At 47.2% G+C, this 24955-nt stretch overlaps 1 protein-coding gene across 2 annotated transcripts in view; it reads right to left on the bottom strand.

Annotated features, from left to right (window-relative positions):
• LOC148517163 (beta-1,3-galactosyltransferase 2-like) overlaps nucleotides 1–23649 on the bottom strand; it is a 59883-nt gene extending 36234 nt beyond the window's left edge. Inside the window, exon 1 of one of the 2 annotated variants that reach the window (XM_088479128.1) lies at nucleotides 23439–23649. The gene's annotated coding sequence lies outside the window, so the exon portion shown is untranslated. The remainder of the gene's footprint in view (nucleotides 1–23438) is intronic. The other variant, XM_088479127.1, reaches the window with a different exon arrangement.
• Between the last annotated feature and the right edge of the window lie 1306 nt (nucleotides 23650–24955).

The raw sequence follows: 24955 nt of genomic DNA, 5'->3' as shown, positions 1-24955 counted from the left end.
AGATGTCAAGGGATAGGGTCAAGGGGGGAGGTGGAAGGGGGAGAGGACTGGATAAGGGCCATGACTTCCTCTCCATATACAGGGATGATCTGGGAAAGGAGGAGGTGTAGTGCTGGGGGACTGGTGGGATATTATATCCTGATGTATGGAGTAAGTTTTAGATGTGAAGTAGGTAGCAAAGTCAAGGGTAGAGAGCAAGGAGAGATGGCGACAAGGGGGTTGGTAGAGGTGGTGAAGAGACGCTGGGGATTTGAGGACTGGGAGGAGATGAGGTGCTTGAAATATGACTATTTACAGAGGGAAAGGGCAGCACTGTAGGATGAGAGCATACATTTGAAATGGAAAAAATCTGCCTTAGAGCGTGACCTTCTCCACTGTCGCTCGGCGTATCGTGAACACTTTTGCAGATATCTGGTGCATTTGGAATGCCAGGGTTGAAGTGTGGATCTGCGAGGGTGAGTAGTGATTGCCAGAGCAACAGAGTCAAGAGCAGAAGTTTGGGTGGCATTGTATAGGGAAGCAGCTTGTTCAGGGCAGGAGAGAAAGAGCAAAGGAGCGAGAAGCGAGTCAAGTAGGGAAGAAAAAGAGAGTGTGTCAATAGCCTCAATGTTACGCCTAGTGATAGTGGCCTTAGGAGGTAGAGGAGGGGAAGGATTGAGGGAGAAGGTGATGGTCAGAGAGGTGGAAGGGGGAATTGGAATAATCAGAAATATCACAATGGTGAGTGGAGACCAGATTAAGTGAATGGCCACTCACATGGGAGGGTGAGGAGGTGCATTGGGAGAGACCAAATGAGGATGTGAGGGTAAGGAGTTTGGAAGCAGAGGATTCAGTGGGGATATCAATTGGAATATTGAAGTTACCTAGGATAATGGAGGGAAGGTCTGAGGAGAGAAAGTGAGGGAGCCAGGAAGCAAAGTTGTCAAGGAATTTGGAGGGAGGGCCAGGGGGATGGTAAATGATAGCTACTCGCAGGTGTACTGAGAGGTGTACTGGTTGGAAAAGATGTATAGCATGAACCTCAAATGTAGAGAATGTAAGGGATGGTTCAGGGGGTACAAGTTGGTACAGTAGGTGTAACCAAGGAATAGAAGGATGCCAACACCACCACCATGGCGACCCCCAGGCAGAGGGGTGTGAGAGAAGGTGAGGCCCCCAGAGGATAGAGCTGCAGCAGAAGTGGTGTCAGAAGGTGAAATCCAGGTTTCAGTAATGGCTAGGAGATGCAAGTTGTTGGAGATGAAAAGGTCATGGGTGGGAACCAGTTTATTACAGACCAATCTGGCATTCCAGAGGGCACAGGATAAAGGGACAGTGTTTGTGGGAGAGATGTGAATGAGATTTTCATGATTACTGTAATGAGTATGTGAGATTAATTTTGGGGACTGAGATGCATAGAGTGGAGAGATTGTGCGGGCCGCAATGCTGGAAAGGGAACCTTTAGGTGGTGAGTAGGGAGGGAGTTTAACGAGATGTGGATGGAGGTGGGATGAGGTGGCATGGAGAGGAGGGTTGGAGGAGGGATTAGCAGTGGGGTAGTAGGACCATGGTGGGGTAGAAGAAAATGCAAGTGTAGTAGTGGGAGAGGAGAGGGAGGAAGGCAGACAGAGGAGGGGAGATAAGGGAAGGAGAAGGTGAAGGAGGCAAGGGAAAAAAGGATAAAGGTGGAAGAAGGGGGCAGAGCAGAGGATTAGGTAGACACTGATACCCCTTTTACACCAGAGCAAAAACCCGGGTTATTGCTGGGTCTATCCGGGTCGCAGCTCAGTGTAAAATGGTCCGTGAAAAATAACCTGGGTCAAGTGACCCAGCAATCCAACCCAGGTACTGTAGCTACCAGGGTCGGACCCAGGATGGACCTGAGTAATGGTGCTGTGTAAACGGTGCAACCCAGTGTCTGACCTGGGCTGGAACCATATCTAAAAACCCAGGAATAACCCAGGTTTTTGGTGGAAAAGTGGTATGAGTGAGTGAGAGGGGGGGGGGGGGGGAGTGGAAGAAAACATGGTCATGGTGTGGCAAAGGTAGTTAGGGGGAGGAAAACTGGAAGCAGGAATAAGGTATGAGTGTAAGTGACAGTGCCGGAGATTTGCAGAAAAGCAAGTGAAAATACAGTGGATAAAAAGTGTCTGCACAATAACAAAAGTTTATTAGAGCAGGTAGTCCACTGGGGCTTGTGGCAATGAGACCCTACCGCAAGGGTCTCATCCCAAGGCTGATGGTCGCGATGGTCTTGACCATCACCTGGCCGCTCATATAAGCTATGGGTGGTAACCCACAGCTATGTGAGCGGCCAGGAGGCCGCAACTAAAAAAACAAGCGGCCGCCCTGATTCAGAGCGAGCACTCGGTTTTTGAAAGCGCCTCTGAATCAGGCCCAGAGTCCAGTGATTAATGTCCTGGTTATGCTGACATCCGGTGCTTGTATGGAATAAGTAGTTTTTGAGCTCCCATTTCATGATGTTACTTTGTCCAAATGTTGTTCAGATTTCTGGTGGAGTTTGCGTGTTATCCTTTTGTTTGCTTCGGTTTAACGGCAGTATAATGGCAAAATTATGTTTAAATTGCACTTTTAATTTAGCACAACAGCCAGGCTCAACAGCCTATAGAGGCTCTTAAGTAATGAGACCTAGCATGTGAAGGCAATGATCACAAACATCCCCCAGTCCCCTCCCACTTGGATGGCTAGCAATAAATTGAATCAAACAAACAGTCATGAAATACCACAAAGCTAACAACTGGATCTATACATCTACAAACTCAAGAAACAAAACAGAATAAAAAAAAAAAGATATGATTGAGATATGTGGCAGCAATGCCTGGTATGGATTTACCTAATAATCAATAGGTTATTGCAAACATCAAAATAGAGTTGCAGCAATGCCTGGTATGGATTTACCTGCAGGATGAAATATATATGATCTAGATATGAGCTAGATAGATATGAGATAGATATACATGAGACAATATACATGCTCTTTTTGAACCCCTCTAAAACTGCCTACCCCTATGTTGGAATACTGCTTCAGACTGACAAGAAGCTGCTGAGTAATGCAGCCGGCGGGAGGAAGAATAAACAGCAACAGATCCAATGAGAAGTAGGACAGTTTAATATAAGAAATGAAAATGTTATACAATTTTAATTTGGTGTTTTCTTTTTTTGTCAGATTTTGGAAAGGGTATTTGTGCTGTGAGGAGGGGGTTTATGCTGTGAGGAGTCTATGTTGAGAGGGGATAGATGGGTCTGTGCTGTGAGGGGAGAGGGCACTGTGCTGTGAGGGGAAAAGGGGTCTCTGCTGTGAGGGGAGGGGGCAAAGTGTTGTGAGGGGTCTGTGCTGTCAGGGGAGGGGGCAATGTGTTGTGAGGGGTCTGTGCTGTGAGGGGAGGGGGCAATGTGTTGTGAGGGGACTGTGCTGTGAGGGGTGGAGGGTCTGTGCTGTGAGAATGGTCTGTGCTGTGAAGGGAGAGGGGTGGGAAGAGGGGTGCTGTGAGGGGGCAGTATGTGGTTGTGTTAGGGGGCAGTATGTGGTTGTGTGAGGGGGCTGTATGTGGTTGTGTGAGGGGGCTGTATGTGGTTGTGTGAGGGGGCTGTATGTGGTTGTGTGAGTGGGCTCTATGTGGAGCTGTGAGGGGGCTGTATGTGGAGCTGTGAGGGGGCTGTATGTGGAGCTGTGAGGGGGCTGTATGTGGAGCTGTGAGGGGGCTGTATGTGGAGCTGTGAGGGAGCAGTATGTGGTTCTGTGAGGGAGCAGTATGTGGTTGTGTTAGGGAGCAGTATGTGGTTGTGTGAGGGAGCAGTATGTGGTTGTGTGAGGGGGCAGTATGTGGTTGTGTGAGGGGGCAGTATGTGGTTGTGTGAGGGGGCTGTATGTGGTTCTGTGAGGGGGCTGTATGTGGAGCTGTGAGGGAGCAGTATGTGGTTCTGTGAGGGAGCAGTATGTGGTTGTTTGAGGGGGCTGTATGTGGTTCTGTGAGGGAACAGTATGTGGTTCTGTGAGGGGGCAGTATGTGGTTCTGTGAGGGGGCTGTATGTGGTTCTGTGAGGGAGCAGTATGTGGTTCTGTGAGGGAGCAGTATGTGGTTGTGTGAGGGAGCAGTATGTGGTTGTGTGAGGGAGCAGTATGTGGTTGTGTTAGGGGGCAGTATGTGGTTCTGTGAGGGGGCAGTATGTGGAGCTGTGAGGGGGCAGTATGTGGAGCTGTGAGGGAGCAGTATGTGGTTCTGTGAGGGGGCTGTATGTGGAGCTGTGAGGGGGCTGTATGTGGAGCTGTGAGGGGGCTGTATGTGGAGCTGTGAGGGGGCTGTATGTGGAGCTGTGAGGGGGCTGTATGTGGAGCTGTGAGGGGGCAGTATGTGGTTCTGTGAGGGGGCTGTATGTGGTTCTGTGAGGGAGCAGTATGTGGTTCTGTGAGGGGGCTGTATGTGGTTCTGTGAGGGAGCAGTATGTGGTTCTGTGAGGGAGCAGTATGTGGTTCTGTGAGGGAGCAGTATGTGGTTCTGTGAGGGAGCAGTATGTGGTTCTGTGAGGGGGCTGTATGTGGTTCTGTGAGGGAGCAGTATGTGGTTCTGTGAGGGAGCAGTATGTGGTTCTTTGAGGGGGCAGTATGTGGAGCTGTGAGGAGGACAGTGAAGGGGTCAGCCTCCTTCAAGTTCAGAACAGAGGTTAGGGTGACTCATAAGGGAGCCTGGGCTGTCACTGAATCTATTTATGAAAGGAGTGTGTCACTGTATATATATCACAAATTCAATAAAGACGTGAATCCCGGCTTGTCAGCATCAATGTTTCAATTCATGTTAATGAATTTTCATCAGGTTGAAATGTTCACACCGACAAGCTGGGATTCTGTGTCTTTACTGAATTAGTGCCTACTTGCGAAGAGTTTGGCTATATGGAATACCGTAACTAAATTAATATTGATAGTAAAACAGGTTCCAAACAGTGGAGTAAAGATACCCCATGGAAAGGAACAGGCCCTAAACCAGTATGTTTCCTAGGGCCCCATAAGGTCTAAATCCGGCTCTGACTGCGGGTGGCACGTCAGCGCTGACAGACACTGAGGCAGTCTGAGCCTGGACACACCAGGCAGACACTGCATGTGCAGGGAATGAGCAGACCGTGTGCAACACTGCCGGTGCACACTGTCTCAACTGAGTTGTGGCTATGGCTGGCTGAGGATGCGAGAGAGCCGCGCCCTCCAGTGGCCCGTGCCCCAAGGCAGCTGCCTAATGGTGGTGCCGACCCTTGTGATGGGTATATTCCAAAGACCTCAGAAACCTGAGTCCCTCTTGAAATTGTTGTATGTTCTTATACTGGCATCTCTAAGCTGTAAGAGTCATTCCTTGCATACAGGTACATTGGACATTAATCTTTTTGTAGTAGTGTTACTGCTAGTCTCTGAGTTCGAGAGAAACAGGACCTTATTCAGAGGCAGCCGCTCGGGAGTGATCGGTCGCACCCAAAGTGATCGAAAATATGCAAAATAAGCGCTCAATTGCAACACACATCGTAAGCGCGGAAAACAACCACAACAATGAAAGCACACCTCCAATCTCTACGGGCTAATTCAGAGTCGGTCGCAGGCGGCAACCTACATCAGCACGACTAACACCTGTTACATTGTTAATTGCCTACAGACATCTGTTGAGGCAGAAACCATCGCCTGCACTCGCAATGCTTAAGGTAGACCCTGGGCTACCTTTAGCACTGTGAGCAGTAGCATCGTTATTGCAACGAGATGACGTGTGTGATGACTCACTCAGTAATATGTGCACGCCTTTAAAACGCCCTTTTTAAGGTCAACCACGTCTGCGTTCGCACCACCACACCCCCATTCACAAGCACCTTCCCCTGTAACCACCAACAAACGGCACGAAATGTCAATCACAGCTATGACCTCGTAGTGACTAGCGAGCAAGAGGATTGCGGTCGGAAAGACAGGCTTGTGCACGCGCACTGCCATGTGTACGCATGCGCAGTTGAAAAAAACATCGCTTGCTACGTCCAATCGCTCCGTGCGACCGCCTCTGAATGAGGTCCACAGTATCAGTAGGTGATAGCTACAGTATATCTCAGAAATCTCTTGAAATTGTGATATACCTATCACTTATTGCCATTTGGTAGGAAGCGAAGCAGATGTGTTTATTTACGCGTAACAGAAATGCCAACAAGGAAAACAGACTCTGTGCTAAAATTAAATATACTATTTATTGATTTTAATGTTATGTTTAATTTTTCAGCTTATTTCTACATTTTTGCTACAGTAGTTGTATGTGGTCATATTATATTGTACTGTACACATGCTTGAAAAGGAAGTAAACAATGCAACCAGGTACTAACATCTCCCGTTCTTCTTCTGTGGGTTTGTGGCAGATGTTGGGGTGCCAGGAAGGAGGAGGGGGCCCAAAGCATATTCTTGCACCCGGGCTCACCACTCTCTTGTTCCACCACTGGATAGATGCAGTGCCGATATTTACGTAGTGATGTTTTGCTACTGCAGGAAAAGCCTCGAACCATTACTGCTCATGAACAAACCAATGAGAGTGAAGCCATTTGCAATTGCGTATGGAATCGTTAACACCTGCGAAGGTTTTTGCTATCCCTGGGCATGTCAGGGTGGAGACTAGGATGTGACCTAAAGAGATTGCAAAAAGGATCTGTTTCATGGGCGTGTTATGGGAGTGTCACAGGCATGTCTGGGAACACTACTGTGTTCCCCAATTGCAAATACAATGCTTCAGAGGCCATGTTTAGTTGGTTTAGAGAAGAGTAGCTAGAGTAGACCCTAGGCTACCGTAAGTGTTGACGGTGCGTCCGATATTGAGTTGATGTTGGAGTGTTTACAATCTCCATCGCAAATGCACAGACCATGCATCCTGAAAGTGGGCGTCTCATCGCTCATATACTCCATTGTGTCATCCCACACAAAAGGACTAAGGAGGACTAAGATTTGCATTTGTATATTCCTGCAACCGCTATTGCGGGAACCACTGCGGCTGCATTACCAACCATCTCTGGATCAGCCCTGTACACCTGGGCAAACCATGTTGTAATCTGAGAGGTTATTGTATTTGCATGCACAAAAAATAATTGCTGCTTTTACATGTATCCCATATATGCTGGCCAACTTTTTTTTTTTCTTACACTGTAATTTTAGATTTGAGTTTGGACAAGCCCTTCCCAAATATAGGACCTCATTCAGAGTCGGTCATTGCGGCCGCACAGTCGTACGCCACCGATGTTCGCTAAACTGCGCATGCCTAAAATTCGCAATGCGCGTGCGCAAACTAGCTATTACGATCAGAAATTTCTCTCTCCTTCAACTTGGCCAGGTCGTTCGTTTGAGTGACAGGATGAGGCGTTTGTGGGTGGTAACAGGGGAAGGTGCTTGTGATCGGGGGAGTGGAGATCCGAACGCAGGCGTGCCTGACTATGCAAACAGCATTTTATGGGAGTGCATAATTAACAAAGTAGTGTCATGGCACATGTGACATGGGAGGTTTTTACACTGACTTGATCGTAGTGCTTAAGAGAGGGTATGGTCAACCTTAAGCTCTACGAGCAGCTCCGATGGTCTCGATTAATCCTCATATGCCCGGAGATTACGTATAATGCGAACGAGAATGGGGCGTATTTTTAGTCTTACGGACGCATCCTCCCCTCGCTCGTCCAGCTAACGACGCAACTTGCGAGTGCTTCATTTGCATATCCGGCCCTTTTTACCTTACGACCGTGCGGCCGCAACGACCGACTCTGAATGAGGTCCATAATGTGGTGTACACACCTGAATCATTGTTGAGCCGACTGATTTGATAAATATTCTGCACAAAGGATATTGGGCCTGATTCAGCAAGCAACGCAAGTGAGAGAATGCATGGCGATCTGCGCATGCATATGCATCGCATTGCGACTGCGCGAACAGGTTGCTGAGTACGGTAAGGGCTCTCTGAGTACACAGTGAGCCTGCAGAGACCTTCGATGTTGATTGACAGGAAGTGCCATTTGTGGGTGGTAACAGGGAAGTGGTCGGCCAAATGCAGTCGTGCCTGTGCATTACACACCGTTAATCTCAGCGGCGCCGCGTGCCTCTCTGCGTGCAGGATCTCTCAAGTCCTGCGGCAGGGTCAGGTCTACCCTAAGCTTACACGCAGCTTCGATGGCACTCAATGTTCCCGATGTTTACACTGCCAATCATGGCATAGGTGGGCGGCTTTATGTTTTGCTGGGTGTCTGCTTCTTGCGCTGCGGTCTCCGTGCATATGCATTGATTAGCTTATTCTCGTAGCGGCTGGGTGCGTGCGTCTGCTAGTATGCATTCCTTGCTGAATCAGGCCCTTTGTGCATATACATTTACCAATTGGACACCCAATATGTCTGGCCATGGGAACCAGTTGTTGCTGGTACCTGTGATGAGCATAGGGTAGGTCAGTCGATCAGTTGCCCATACACATAGGCAGATGTGCCCAATATACCTGCAAGATATATTGCATCTGCCGTGCTGCATGGCCAACACGATATATCTGTATCTGTGAACAAGGTGGTTCACAGTTATGTTGGGTGTACACACGAGCCAATGGTGGGGATGATATAATGTTCGTTGGCTGTATGAAGGATATATGGTTCAGTGTGTACCCAGCATTAGTTTTTCGGCACACATTAAATCTGCCCCACATTCCCTGCAACATAGTTTTGTCAAGATGCACAAGAGATCTGGCAGTAGAAGACCAGCACATGCGCCGTTCTTCTAACATCGGAGTAGTATACAAACATCGGGTTTACGTACTACTCTGAATCAGGCCCATAAGCAACTTCTTCAAATGTCCTCTTTAGAATGTTTGATACATCTCCCCATTTTGTTTTCTGTTCGGCCCCAGCGATCTCCCCAACCATACACCAGTGTCTACATGTCTTGTGCAGTATCTTAAATCTTAGAGAAGATGATCGGTAATATTATCAGTGGATAGGTCGCTTGCTATTCTGCTTCATTCAAATATAGAAATGCGATACAATACACAGTATATATTCCGGCCAGGGAGTTCAATTGCATAAATGATCACTTCTTATCTCCCCCAAAGCACCTTATTCACCACATCTCCCTGTGTGATATCTACTACTTACTGGCCCTAAATTCACAGATATCTACCACCAATACTGGCCAGTGGTGTATATAAGGCACAAAGGGCCTGATTCAGACCCACTCGCGAGCAGCTGTCCACTCGCAAGTGGGTCGATGGTGTGCACTGCGCATGCGCACAACGGAGGGAGCTCCGTCGTGCGCATGCGCGAGACGCGACGAGCGAAGGACTTTCCTTCGCTCGTTGTGTCTGATCAATGGGGGCATGCTGTCGATGTTGATTGACAGCACGCCCTTTGGTGGGTGTGCCAGGGGCGTGCCTCCCAGACGGGGGCGTTCCCAAGGGAATGCCTACCGTCAGAAGCGGGCCCCACTGACATCACTAGTGATGTCAGTAGGAGTGATTTTGGCTTTGATAGAGCCAAAATCACTCCGGGCCTTGCGATTGAGAAACTCAACCGCAGGCTTCTGCTCGCAGTGGCGATGGTCGCGATGGTCAAGACCATCGCGACCATCATCCTGCACGCTCGTATAGGCTGTGGGTGGTGACCCACAGCTATACGAGCGTCCAGGAGGACGCTCCATAATTATGGAGGTGGGCCCTGATTCAGAGCGAGCGCTCTGGTCAGAGCGTCCGGCTCTGAATCAGGGCCAAAGAGGGTTAATTAGACATTGTACATTCAAAATGCAGCGCTCCAGCTGTTGTGCATCCCAGCATGCCCTGCCACTATTATAGCATGCCCTAATAGCCAAACTCATGCTGGGCATGCTGGGATGTATGGTTCCACAGCAGCTGGAGGGCTGCATGTTGAATACCCTTGTTGTACACCATATATCTAATATTGCTATACATGCAGAACAAAAACAGCTATTATGGCATAACTGTCATTGGTTCATTATCCAAGGTAATGTGTGCATGTGAACGGGAGGTATTACAGTATACATTTCGCAGGTTGCTATAGATATATGATATATGTGGCCAACAATAGATGGATGGGGTCACAAATGAATTATCAGGCCTCCAATGCATCAATTTACAAAACTCACCTTTCCCGTTTCTCTGCATTGTGACTTTGTCAGACTCAGGGGTGATACCTCTTAGGCAATGTGTAGGAGAATTTCCTTCATTTCCCAATGCAGAACACACATATTGGAATATTATTATACTGTACAACTCTAGAACTCAATGCAGGACCATAGCTACATTCGAATTCTGAATCAGAACTCCATAGTCAAAAATGTCCTAATTATTCTGTCTAGAAAACAAAATATAAACATTTTCTTAATCAAGCATGGGAAACTATTGTTATGTGATGTTTTTGTAGACTTTTCAATAAAATATGCAAAAAAAAAAGTTTATAATTTATTCAGACATTAAGAAAAACATTTTGACATTTTTGCACGCCTCCTAGAAAACTTTCTCCAGCCTCCCTCATCCTAGGGATGGTCATAGGGCCTGACTCACTACAGTTCACAATATAGCGTATGAGCGCAGTTCAGTGTGATAGTGTGCTAATCCATAGCATTCGCAATGCTGCTGCAGCACTACATAAGGTCGCCCACTTTACTGTACACACACATCCGTAATGGTTTGCAAGATTGCAAAAACATCGATACAATCGAGTACCATAAGACCCATACGCACAGTTAAGGCAGCTCAGACGACACTCAGGAATTACTTACTTTAGCGCACGCTATGAGGCCTCAGGCTGTGTAGGGTATCGCAGTGGCTAATTTATGCACGCCCATGCAACGGCGTTCAAATGTGCTGGCACGCCTGTGTTCGGCCGAACCCATCACCACCCACAAACGGCACTTCCTGTCAATCACTCTGCGATGGGTCTGCGTAGTCACTGCAATCGCAATCACGATCGCAATGACTGGCACGCGCAGTGTGATGCATACGCATGTCCAGAATGCATCAATCGGCTGATTGAGTGCGTATAAGCAACTGCGTTCCTTGCTGAGTTAGGCCCATAGGCCATTGATTTTTAACAACCATCAATGGCTGATAGTTTTGCCATCGATGGCAGAGACCCAATGGTTCTCCAACATTGATGGCACAGAGGGCCTGATTCAGAGATGGACGCTAATGCAATTTCGTCGAGCAATTGTTTGCCATTGCACAAGCACCGCACTGTGCGTGCACTGCAATCGGATTGCAATTATGCACACACAGAGGAATCCATCGTTAAGTGAGTGACAGACTGGCAGCATTTGGGGGTGGTAATGGGGAGTGGTCACAAAAACGCAGCCATGTCTGTCCGTTTAAATGCTGTTACATGGGCGTGCATAAATTAGCCACTGCGATTGCATTCGCAGCTCTGCGAGTCAGAGGAGCACCCAAGGCTGCAGCAGGTCAGATCTACCGCAAAGGTAAGATGGCCGCCTATGTGCTTTGATGTTACTGATGTTTACATATGTATGAGTTGTCGTAAACAGGAACAGTAAGAAGGCAGCAGTGGGCGTCTTTATGCTCAGGTGATCCTTGCAAACATTAGTATATTGTCGCAGCTGTGTTGCATATGGAAACGCAGTTTTGATCGCATTAGTATCTGTCTCTGAAACAAGCCCAGAGTTCCACTGGGCCCTGGAGCCCAGATCCACCTCTTGAAGCAAACTGTGAAGCCTCCTCCCCACTTCTGACTGCCTGGTGAGTAATAGAGCAGGGATGACCAGTAGTGGGCAACAAATCGATGGATAACCCACCAATGGCTATCCCTACCTCATCCAGCACATATACATGTTGACCTAAAATGGGATTTACTTCTGAGTATAACCTCAACTGATAATAAGAACATAAACTATGAAAAGGCCTTTACTACATGTTTCTGCATGCTTTCAGGTAACTATTAAACACATAGAATTGTGCAACTTATTTACTTGTAGAGACTTCAGCTGGTGTGTAAAATTAGTACATGAGTAGGTATAAAGGTCTTTCCTCTGGTGGAACTTGTGTCTTTTCCTTATAAATGAGGTCCAGGCCATGGTGGCATGTTACATCCTTCCTCTGGTGGAACCTGTGCCTTTCCCTTATAAATGAGGTCCAGTCCATGGTGGCATGTTACATCCTTCCTCTGGTGAAACTTGTGCTTTTCCCTTAAACAGAAAATCCACATAAATTCAAATGGCCTGATGGGCCAGTACAATCCGAATGCCTGGCCAAGCAACTCCACCTCCCAGTGCTCTGGTGGCTGGCATTTAGAGAGATGCAAAGCCATACCCCTGAGACTCGCAACATTCCTGGATGAGGCATGGTAGACCCACTCCCCATTTTCATGCTAGGGATGAAATACAGCCCCAGTCCATCCCTAACTCCCTGCATGTCATGGTGGCATATGTTCTATCCTCCATCTCTAGATAAACTTGTGGCATTATGACAAGGGCTAGACAGAGCTGCAAGTCTAATGGCAAAAGCTGCATATTTGACAGAAAGAGCTTTATTTGCTACCACTAGGTTAACCTAGGTGCCAATGTTGTACCAGTAATTTATAGTTAATGGAGGAAAATCCCACACCAAGAATAACAATTAAGTGGCAATCACATAAGAAGGATATAACAAGTATTGTTACCATATAAGCTGGGATGTGCAGTCAGGGGAGACAGAGCCTCCCCTGTCATACTCCCTCCCCTATCATACTTCATGTCATACTCCAGAGTTTTGATATAAAAACTGTGTTTTTATACATGTGTGCCTCCCCAGCCATTGACCTCACTGCACGTCACTGCATATAGGGTATATTTTAACACCTATGTATCGTGTAGGTGCACCCCACTGATTAAAATATGTATACATCAAACACTGGAGCTGCTAATTCACTTCTGTGACTCATCCATTTATCACATAGCAGCTGAACTGGTATAAGCTATGTACAATTTCCCATTATCAGAATAACTGCATACTGTAGCAGTCTGACAATTGTGTACTATGGGCCTGAGTCAGCAAGGATCACAGTTGCAAATACGCACGCAATCGGCCGATTGTTGCATTTTGTATATACGTCACAGTGTGCGAACACTCCGCTGCAATCGGGACTGCAATCGCAGAGCCCGTGCAGACCCATCGCAGAGTGATTGACAGTAAGTGCCATTTGTGGGTGGTAACGGGGAGTGGTCAGGCGAACGCAGGCGTGCCAGAGCATTGCAGGGCCGTGCATAAATTAGCCACTGCGATACCATACTCAGCCTGAGGCCTCCTAGTGTGCGCTGACGTAGGCAGTTCCTGAGTGAGGTCTGACCTGTCTCACTCACTGTGTGTATGGGTCTGATGTTACCGATTAATTTTGTTATGTTGCCAAAGTATACAGAGGTGTGTAAGGGAAAGTGGGCGTCCTTATGTTAGGCTGCGATCGCAATGCAAATGCAATTATTTGCATATCACCGCTGATATTAGCTACTGCGTTGTGTGCATATAAGCAGAATAGCGATCCTTGCTGAATCAGGCCCTATATACAATTCCATTTTATCACAATCTCTTTCTTTCTTTAGAAGTCAGATTATTTAACATTCAGATCATTGTGTGCCCCACACAGCTCTATCGATATATACTCATGAATTGCACAGCAGTAAATACCTTGTCATCTTAGACCTGAATTTATACAGTAGAATTCTGTCTTTTTCATAGTATTCAGTGACCCATGTATGACACTGCCTATTTAGATACAGACTGGTAAGCAGTCAGATGACCTCCAATTAAAAGACAGATTAAAATACAGTGTCAGATATTGAACAAATTATAATGCAATTCAGCACTACTTGGATAACTTATTTTTAAATAGCAGTCTCATGATGCCCAGATATCACACTGGATAAATACAGCAATATTCAGACTCTAGCTGCAAAGTACAAGGGATACAGTATTAATAGAGCCTATGGTGAAGTTATGATATAAATATCTGCACTTTCTCTGTTGCTGAACACAGAGTTTAGCAATCATACAGCCATACGGCAAATGTTACCTTATAGCAGATTATGGAAACATTTAGCTGCATGTAGTTAAATTGTTACAAGCTATATCATTCAGTACTGTCAAATGATTAGTGACTGGGTAACTTGCTACTACCGGTATCTGTATTATTTATGATCTCTAACAGGCTTCAAAATTAATACATATAATTCATTTTATTTCAGATGTATGAATAAAAGCAGTGCCCAGCCCTGTTTTTAATACTTTAGTCTCACAATTATTTTTCTTCTTTTCCATCCTTTCATTTTCTTATACTATTTTTTAATTCTTATACTGGAATGAGTATGAAGTCCTGGCGGCGGCAGCCCTGAAGGGAGAAGTTTCCGACAAGGCAGGTAAGTACCCTATCCCTACCCCCTCTTGCCCCCCTAACCCACCCTTAGTGGTGCTTACCCTATGGTCACTAAACCTAACCCTCCCCCACCCACGCAGCTAACGGCGCCCCGGACTTACCATTTTTGGTCTGGTGTCCTTCGGCGCTCCAGCGTGAGGATTAAGATAGGTATTAGTATTTTTACGTCTATCTTAAATCCGTGGCCGTTATTCGGATGTCAGTATTGAGACAGCTTTGAACAACCTTTTTTAAGAGTAAATATATATGTGTGTTTGTATACAACCTTTCAAATTATTAGCAATAATTAGCTGTTTTTATTTTATTATAATACTAGGGTATTAAATTGACTTATACCCAATAAAGAATTTTGTTTTACGATGTGTTAACTTTAGTGGTGGACTGAGTGCACCCAAATACAAACTGGTTCCTTTTTTTCTTTAGTTTTAGGTTGTTTGTTTAGTATGTTGCCTCTCATTAGCTATGGTCAATTGATGAAAGGCTCCTTGTTCATGCTCACTGTCTCAGTGTATTCCCAGCAGACCTGCATATGTGTGTATATATGTGTCTGCTTATATGAAATCTAAGGTGGCGAGTATGGTCTTGCTGTGGGTGTTTGTAAATTAGCTTAAATCCATACTGTCAAATGGGTGTGCAGGTCTGTGTGCTTGTACCCCTGTCAGCCCTCTACTTTTTCCTGTCACGCACAGCCTCTCACTGTCAAGCACAGCTTCTCGCTGTCACGGACAGACTTTTTCTAGATGCTCAGAATATATTGGAAAGAATTTCTGAGCCTTGTGGTACTCGCTGAGAACTACACCCTGAAAACAGAAAACAAATTGGGTGTGGCACTGCATTGTAGGACTGGAGAAAACTGTAAGGAGGGGAGTGCACTCCGCGCTGTCTCTGCAGGGTCCGGGACTCCATAACTAAATAGAGGTGCACTGACATCACAAGCGCAACCTCTGACTCCAGTGCGCTACTGTGCATGTATAGCCTATCAACTTATCTTCACTCTCGTGCCCCAGAGCGTCTAACTGCACCGAGACTGGATCCTACAGCAGAGACACCATAAGTGCCACTGTGTCACCACCACTTACTCTTAAAGGGCCTCAGCCATCACCAAATGTACAATGCAGGTGTGTGCTACTCTAAATAACACACTACCTGCATTAACCCCAAATGCTCTTGGCTGGATCTGTTTACACCTGTTATATGTGAATAACTGCATTAACCAAGAGTTACCCTGCATCCTGTTATCTGCCAGATAATAAACTAATAAGCCTAGTAAAGTGATGTGTCATGTGGACTGACCTCCATTACACATTGCTAACACCTATCAACAATATTGGTTCTGCCAAAAAAAACTTATACTATATACTAGTATATACTAGTGCAGTGAATAAAATACAAGGAGTGTACAATACACAGAGACCATTCCATGGTGTTCTTTACGCAATGCAGAGACTATTTCTCCTGGTGGCCGAGTCCAGACCTTGGCGGTAATGCAAAGATCATTCCATGTTGGTCAGCACATGATACAGAGCCCATTCCCATATGGCAGTGTACAATATACAGCCAATTCCCTGGTGGATAAAGTACAATACTGAGCCAAGTCTCAGTTAGCCAATAGAGTTATGCTTTTTTTTTTCAGGTGGGGGAGCATGTCCATTTCCATCCGAAGAATGTTACCGTCTCTCTCTCTCCTTGGCAGTGTATTTCTAAATCCATGATAGTTCCCACAAATCAGCCTTGGTCAAATGCTCAAAGTTCTCATGGGAAAAAAATAATAATTAGCCAGAGAAGCTTTACAGGGAGGGGCAGGGCCATGGGCCACACCTGGGGTCCCTGCCTTTTGCATACCAGTATGTTTGAAACTAGGCTGCAGTACAACAGACAATAGCAGGACACAATGAAGCTTATCAGTTCAGTTTATGAGTGTGGTTAGGTATAAAGGTGGACTGCGGTGCTGATCCTGTTGGACAATCTGTAAGTTAATGGAATGACTATAATGGGAGAGTTAAAAATAAATTCTGATCTTCACCCATACATTCCTTACAATGTAGTGTTTTCCTTACACTACATTGTAAGGAAAACCCCACAGACGTACATGCAATGAATTTCTCATCTTCCAAAACCATCTAAACAAAGGCTGAAGAAAGAATAGTGCACACACCCTATGCAGCTGCCAATGTATTGTAATGCTTATTAGCCATACGATTACCTCTCAGCTTTATCATACACTGCCCTCTGCCTATGCTCCATTCCATTCAGCTGTCATTAAACAGAGCAGAAATGTGCCTCAAAGAGGGCAAGAGACATACAAATGAACATCACAGCAACACACTGGATGAAACCTAGATATATTGTGTATTTGTCCCAGACACTAACCCAACAGGTCGCTCCCACTCTATGATGATTTTTTTATTTGCTCCTGTTTCTAATATAATCTCTGCTAAACCAGTGCAACCTCAACAATACACCTGCATGTGGCCGAATAGATTGTGGATCATGGTACTCACCACTGTAATTGAGCAGCAATAATTCCCTTTCTGTGGCCAGCATTAAACTAAAGCTATTAGCACCTATTTATCACTGATGTTCGTGTGGTCCCCCCCCCAAAAAAAAAACAACAACTTGTGTTTATGTACTTCTGTCACACTGGGTTCAGCGAATACATCCGACACCATTTTGGGTCCAGAATCCAACTTCAGAATGTTATGCAACTTCTTTTCCTCTTCTGATTTTCTCACTACCATGTGGAACTTATTCTGAGCCGCAGACAGCTGCTCTTCCAGCTGGGCAAACTTTCCCATGGTGCCTTCATAGATTGCCTTCCATAACTTTAAATTCAGCAAGTCTCAACTTTTGTCTGGCTACTTCAGACTCTGCCACATTTAATTCACATTGCAACTCCAGCATCTTTGTTATTCCTCTCCATTTGGAAACTTTGCAACTGGTCCCGTTTACTTAGCAGACACTTCTCAAGGTCCTCACTCTTTTCTTGCAATTTCCAAGCCACGCCATGTGCCTGGTTAAGCTCTCTCTCTCTAAAGCTTCATTGTGTTTTACTGTGTCATGCAGTCTTTCCTCCAGAAATACATTTCTTTCCGTCAGACCCTCTGAAACTGCTCTAGCTGCAGCTAAATTTGGTTGAGTGGTTTATACTTGCTCCTTACAGTTGACTTCAAGATGGACCATCTCCATCATTTTTTCGTCATGGTGTGTCTCCCACTGAGCGCGAATCTGCAGCATGTGGAGATATTTCTCTTTTACTTCACAGAACTTTTCTCTAATTCACAATATTTAAGCTTTACTTGTGTGGACACAAGTAGTCTTTTCCTTTTAACACCAGAGTCAGATCCGTTATATTCACTTGTGTGCGCTCTGCATTACTCTGATGTCTTTGGACACACTCTTTCAATTCTTCCACTTTCTGCTGAAGGACTTTGATGCAATTCAACAATGTCTTTGCTAGCAGTACATCATTCTCATACTTTATCATAGACTTTAATGCTTCAGCCTCCTCAAAGCGTTCAGACATAACCAGTATTGATGTCTGCCTCTTTAATAGCTTTAAATCTCTTTATTTCCTCCTGCTCAAATGCTATTTTCAAAGATGACAACTCACTCTAACGTATTTTTCAGTTTGCGCATACAAAAGCTTCTCTTTTGTAGACTTGTCCTCCAAGTCACTGTTAGGATCTGCGGTTACAGGGTCATTTCAGTTGCTATTGAGACACTGCATTTATTCCTGTCTGTTTGTGTGCTGATCTCATGTGTTCAGTATTACTGCCTGTGTCTAGGTGTCAGCTGCACACTAATTGATTATCTTATCTGTGTGCACAGCAGTGGCGGATTTACCGCTAGGCAACACAAGCGGTTGCCTAGGGCCCGTCGGGTCCCAGGGGGCCCGCTGACAGGGCTGTAAAATAGACAGCATTTTTTCTTGCCCTGGGCTTGTTATATACTTCCGGGCCCGGCAGGCTGTCAGTGCACTGATTGGACAGCTGCCGGGTGCCGGTTTTCTAACTCACGCTGCTCTGTGGGAGTGAATTCCCCGCTGAAGCAAGCTGTCATTGCTGCCTTCAGGGGAGGGGGGGGGGGGGAGTGGTGTGGGCAGAGTTATCAGCGATGATGAGGAGTTGGGGGCGGGTGCAGTGATGCCCACCCCCAGCATGGATACCTGTGCTGTGGATCTCTCATCAGCCCGTCTCTGCCCTAACCCGGGCCCCGGCGTTGTGACTGCTGCCTGAGATAATAGTAATATTGCCTGTAACTGATGCGGTGCTCAGCAGCGGGTGCCGTGCTGCTCTGCCATCACTCTGGAGTCAGCGCAGCTCATGGTACGTGACCTGTTCCTCTGCTGTCCCCGGCACTCCCCATCCCCTGCCAGAACCAGTCCCCCTCTCCTGTTATTCATGTTCGTTATCCTCCCTGGCGCAGTGTGTAAGGCTGCTGTGATAGCACTGCTGCCAGATGGGAGAGAGGGGAGCTGACTTCCTACAGTAGCTGTTTCTCTCTGGGGACTCGCTTTCTAACTGTTCCAGTTCTGTTAAAGGTTCCATTCCTAGCTGTCTCTCCCTAGGGGATCCCTTCCTAGCTGTCTCTCCCTGGGGGATCCCTTCCTAGCTGTCTCTCCCTGCTGGATCCCTTCCTAGCTGTCTCTCCCTGGGGGATCCCTTCCTAGCTGTCTCTCCCTGGGGGATCCCTTCCTAGCTGTCTCTCCCTGGGGGATCCCTACCTAGCTGTCTCTCCCTGGGGGATCCCTTCCTTGCTGTCTCTCCCTGGGGGTTCTCTTCCTTGCTGTCTCTCCCTGGGGGATCCCTTCCTTGCTGTCTCTCCCTGGGGCATCCCTTCCGTGCTGTCTCTCCCTGGGGGATCCCTTCCGTGCTGTCTCTCCCTGGGGGATCCCTTCCGTGCTGTCTCTCCCTGGGGGATCCCTTTCTAGCTGTCTTAATATGGGGACTCTCTTCCAAGCTGTTTGTCTCTGTGAGGCTCTAGGGGCTCACTTCCTTGCTGTCTAAATCCACAAAACTCCCTGCTTAACTCTCCTTCGAAGGTATGGATGGACAGAGTGGTTTATCATCGGTGGGGGCACAAGTGTGGAAACTTAAACTTGGAGGGCTAATCAGAGATGGAGGGTGGGGCTAAGAGATGGGTAAAGTGCATTAACATTGGAACTCTGCCATTGATGGCCAAACATTGACAACACTGGTCAATGGGCGTGATTCAGCAAGGAACGCAGTCGCAAATTCGCACACAGTTGGTTGATGCTTTTGCTCTGCGCATACAGGACCGGTCGCTGAAATCGAGAAGTAATCACAGGCTATACGCAGACCCAACGCACAGTGATTGACAGAAAGTGACCATTTGTGGATGGTGACAGGGGGGTGGTCGGCCGAACGCAGGCGTGCCTGTGCATTTGGATGCTATTACAGGGCCATACATAATTAAACCCGTGCGGCGGCATACGCTGCCCGAGGTCTACTTGTACACAGAAAGTGGCCCAAATCCTGAATGAAGTCAGGTCAACCACTATTGGGTCCGATGGTTCCCGATGTTACCAATGTTTTCGCTGTCTTGCTAACTTCTCAGGCTGTGAGTACAGGAAAGGTGGCTGCATTATATAGTGCTGGGCGTCTGCATCTCGTGCTACGGCAGCGGTGTGTCTGCATTCATTAACATATTTTTGCAGCGATCGGGAGTATGCGTGTGCAGACTTGTGACCCATGCTGAATCAGGCCCAATATCCCTAGCTGCCTGTATCTGGGGGGCTCCCTTTCTACCTGCTTTCTCTGGGGGGACTCCCTCTCTAGCTGTTTATCGCTAGAGGGCTCCCTTCCTTGCTGCCTCTCTAAGGGGGCTTCCTTCCTAGCTGTCTCTTTGGGCGAAAAACCCTGTTGGCAGTAAAATATGGCAGATTTGGCCAGTGAAGCTTCCCTATATGAACAGCACCGGTATTATGGCGGTACTTATATCACCACAGTACCTGTTCTTTCAGCAGATTAACATCTTTTATGTTGAATTTTTATTTATTTTTTTCTTGTAGGGATGGGTGAGGGGGGCCCCAGACCAGTAACTTGCCTAGGACTCCATGAAGTGTAAATCCGGCTCTGGTGCACAGGCCAGGTGCAGGGGTCTGTCATTAGGGAGATTTGCATGGCTTGCTTTGATTTGGCCCTGTATCTGTTAAGTTGCAGCCAGTCCTTCACTCCATGCCGGTGATATAAGTTTTTCGTACTTCCGGTTCCTACCTCCTGCAGGTCAGTCGACTTCCTGAGTCTATCTAGCTATGTTTCGTGTGTGCTACTTATTCCATCCAGGCAGCTTCACCTGCATCTCATCCACACGTGCTGCTTGTACCATCTGGGCAGCACAGAGCACTTGCTGCCCCAGAAGCATCTGTCACCATCCGGTGGCTTGTGTCAACACGACAGCACCAGTCACAGTTTAGCATTCCAGGTGCGCACCATCGTCAGTGTCATCCCGGCGGCACTTGTAGCTACTCTGCGTTCCAGGTGTGCAATCTAGTACACCGTCGCCAGTGTCATCACGGCGGCAATCATAGCACCTCTGCGTTCCAGGTGCGCAACTTAGCACACTGTCGCCAGTGTCATCCCAGCGGCATTTGTAGCAACTCTGCGTTCCAGGTGCGCAATCCAGCACACCAACGCCAGCATCATCCCGGCAACACTGGTAGCCACTGTGCGTTCCAGGTGCGCTATTAAGCACACCATCGCCAGTGTCATCTCGGCGGCACTGGTAGCAGCCCCACGTTATTGTTGCATACCTCACCGGAGTCTCATCAGCCCAAAGGCTACAACGGTCCTGGGGCCCCAGGTCACTATCAGCCCTCAAGGCTGCTGCAACAGCCTAAAGGCTGCTTCACTCCATTAGTCCCTTGGCAATGACTATAAAGGCCACTACCCACCATCAAGGCTGCTCCTACAGCCCACAGGCTGCATCACACCTCTTGCCCTCAGCACAACTAGTCAGAACAAACCAGCATTGACAGCCCAGTGGCTACAACCAATTCCTTAACCCTTGGCCACGAATAGTACTATACATTCCAGCCCTCAAGGCTGTCATCAGTTGGCTCTACATTATACCATCGATTCCCTCCAGGAATCATAACAGTCACTTATTTGGTCACAATAGTGTAAAAGTGTTTCATGCCAAACTTCACACAGAGGGGGCCTATTCATTAAACCTAAAAATTCTCTGGAGATAATTAGCTTTAGAACGCTCATGGAGTTCTAGCTAATTATAGGTGGAATTCATCATTCCACCTCTCCATAAGTATCTATTCCGAAAAGCTGTCATTTTTGCGATGACAGCTTTTCGGGAAATAGATACTTTTCCCTGCCTACACTACCTTATCGCATCTGGAAACAGTGCTGCGCATGCGCTGTTACATCTGTAAAACCAGCGCATGCGCAGCACTGCCTACAGATGCGTTAAGTTTGTGTACCCCCCCGACTTACCTGTCCGCGCAGCAGCCTCCGACTCCGTCCTGCTGGTCTGTCATGTGGTTTCCCAGCAGACCACATGACAGATTAGAAAAAAAAAAACATTTTTTTTTTTCTTAACTTTCTTGTGCTCTGCTGGGGAGCACACATGACAGACCAGCCTCCGGAGCCTGAGAACGGAGCCGAGCGCCGGAGGGACTCGTCGGGGGACCTGCACACGTGGATACAGGTAAGTCGATTCTACTATTCGCCACCTCACAGTGGCGAATAGTAACTGCATCAAATTCCGAAAATGTATAATTTTCGGAATTTGATGAATACCACAATTTCCACATCCCCATACTAATGTATGGGGAGTGTGGAAATTAACGCAGGGGAACTTAGCAAGGAGATATCTGTAATATCTCCTGTGCTAAGTGGCTACATGAATACCAAAATAACGTTATTTAAGGAAAATGTCCTTAAAAACGTTATTTTAGTGTTGATGAATAGGCCCCAGAGAGTCAAATTTTTCTATGCTGATATAGGCCCTCATTCAGAGCCGTACGCTCTGAGCAGAGCGTACGCTCTGAATGAGGGCCGGGCTCCATTTTCATGGAGCGTCCTCCTGGACGCTCGTATAGCTGTGGGTCACCACCCACAGGCTATACGAGAGTGCTTTGTGATGGCTGCGATGGTCGAGACCATCGCGACCATCGAAATTGCGAGACGGAGCCTGCGGTTGAGGTTTTCAACCGCAAGCTCCGGAGTGATTTTGGCTCTATCAGAGCCAAAATCACTCCCACTGACATCACTAGTGACGTCAGTGGGCCGGCTTCTGACGGGAGGCGTTCCCGTGGGAACACCCCCGTCAGGGAGGCACGCCCCCGGCACGCCCACCAAAGGGGGCGTGCTGTCAATCAACATTGACAGCACGCCCCCTTTGATCGGACACAACGAGCGAAGGACTTTCCTTCGCTCGTCGCGTCTGGCGCATGCGCACGACAGAGCTCCCTCCGTCGTGCGCATGCTCAGTGCATAACATCGACCCACTTGCGAGCGGACAGCCGCTCGCGAGTGGGTCTGAATCAGGCCCATAGTCCTCTCCTAGTGGACCTTGCACTTTATTACACACATTGACAACTTTACTCTGCCTTGGCAACTTAAAGTCTCTTTCTCTGGGACATTACTCCCCAGCATTTTGAAAAGAGCCACCACAAAGGATTTCAAACAACTTTAAATCACTTCCTTGTAACAGCCTTCAAAAGTATTTTCAACACAGCAAAAAAAAAAAATCTTCCTTCATGTGGCACTACAATTACCAGCATGTATCAAACAGTTTCAACAGCCTTTCAATTGGAATCTCTGCTCCACACCACACTTGATTAGCCACACCTGACTTAACGAGCTTTAGCATCTTAGAAGAATAAATCACACAATTTCTTTTAACCCTTCCAATGCTGCAAAAAAAATCCAAATGCTTTGCCTTTTACTGCACTTTTCTCTTCACAGACACAATATATATTTCAGAGTTGGCAATTTCCAAACATTTGCATGTGTCATAATGGTTTTCCATAAACTGTATGCAGGCAATTTGCAGATAACTCTCTTCAAACAAACCTTCATAATGACTTCTCTTCACTCACCAGTCTGATGAGCATTGCACTGTTGATTCCACTATGCAGTCGCAGTACACATCCATTAACTGCTGTTCCACCTTTTCTGCATAGATCGAATTTGCCAGCATTCTTCTCCATATTGTGATGACACAGGGTAATTAGCTCGGTAGATTGGTGTCAGTGGTGCAGTGATTAGGTGCAGAATTAGAGACCACACATGGCATTCCAGTAATGATAAATGAAAATGGTGCTTTACTTCCAGCATGGAAACCAGGAATCAAAATGAACAGAAAATAAGGGCACTAGCTCACTTTTTGAGCCTTCTCTATAGAAGCATCTAATCTGCATGAAAGTCTCTCAGTCTTTGAGAGTGGTGGTGCTGGATTGGATACTGGCCTCCTGGCCTAGTACAGCTTTCACAGCTTGGTGGCTGCCACTTCTCACAATGACAGTGTCACAGGTATAGGGATCTCCCTGCATCTTTGCAGGTATGATCCTGACCACCTGACCAGCTATATTGACTGCAGCCCCACCTGGGCTGGCTGCTGGATATCCAACAGCAGTCTTACCTGGGCTCTGGTCATATGACAGCCAATTAGGCATCTTGTGTATGTATATGTGTGTGTATGTATTTATGTATGTGTGCGTGTGTATGTATGTATGTATATATAATATATATATATATATAATGTACACTTATCACATATATGTATATACAGGGCCGGCCCTAGCCCAAATTTTTTGGTAAGCGAGTATTTTTTTGGTGCCCCCCCCTATGCAGTGCCCCTTTTACAGTGCCCCCGGTAGTGGTCCCACCAGTGCAGTGCCCCTTGTGCCCCCAGTAGTAAGCCCCTTATATAGTGCCCCAGTAGTACTCCCCCCCCATGCAGTGCCCCCAGTAGTGGTACCCCCCTATGCAGTGCCCATTATATAGTGCACCTAGTAATAGTCCCCCCTCTTGTAGTGCCACCAGTAGTAGCCCCCCTTGTAATGCCCCCAGTAGTATTCCCCCCCCTTGTAGTGCCCCCAGTAGTATTCCCCCCTTGTAGTGTCCCCAGTAGTATTCCCCCCCAGTAGTATTCCCCCCTTGTAGTGCCCCCAGTAGTCCTCCCCTTGTAGTGCTCCCAGTATTCCCCCCCCTTGTAGTGCTCCCAGTAGTCCCCCCTTGTAGTGCTCCCAGTAGTCCCCCCTCTTGTAGTTCTCCCAGTATTCCCCCCCTTGTAGTGCTCCCAGTAGTCCCCCCCCATTGTAGTGCCCCCAGTAGTAATCAACCTCCCCCCGCAGTAGTGCCCCAGTAGTAATTAACCTCCCTCCGCAGTAGTGCCCCCAGTAGTAATTAACCTCCCCCCGCAGTAGTGCCCCCAGTAGTAATCCGCCCCCCCGCAGTAGAGACATAATAAAAATAAAAACACTTACCTGACACCCGCTCCTGCCGCCGAGATCAGCTCCTCCATCCGCCGCTTTGCATTATGGGAGTGACGCGTCACTCCCATTACCCACTGCGGGAGCCGGAAGATG

Source organism: Taudactylus pleione, unplaced genomic scaffold (assembly GCF_031769625.1).
Source record: "Taudactylus pleione unplaced genomic scaffold, aTauple2 ptg000226l, whole genome shotgun sequence".
In the NCBI taxonomy this organism is placed as follows: domain Eukaryota; kingdom Metazoa; phylum Chordata; class Amphibia; order Anura; family Myobatrachidae; genus Taudactylus; species Taudactylus pleione.
The sequence above is the reverse complement of the archived record's forward strand: the minus strand, read 5'-3'. Positions and strand labels throughout refer to the sequence as shown.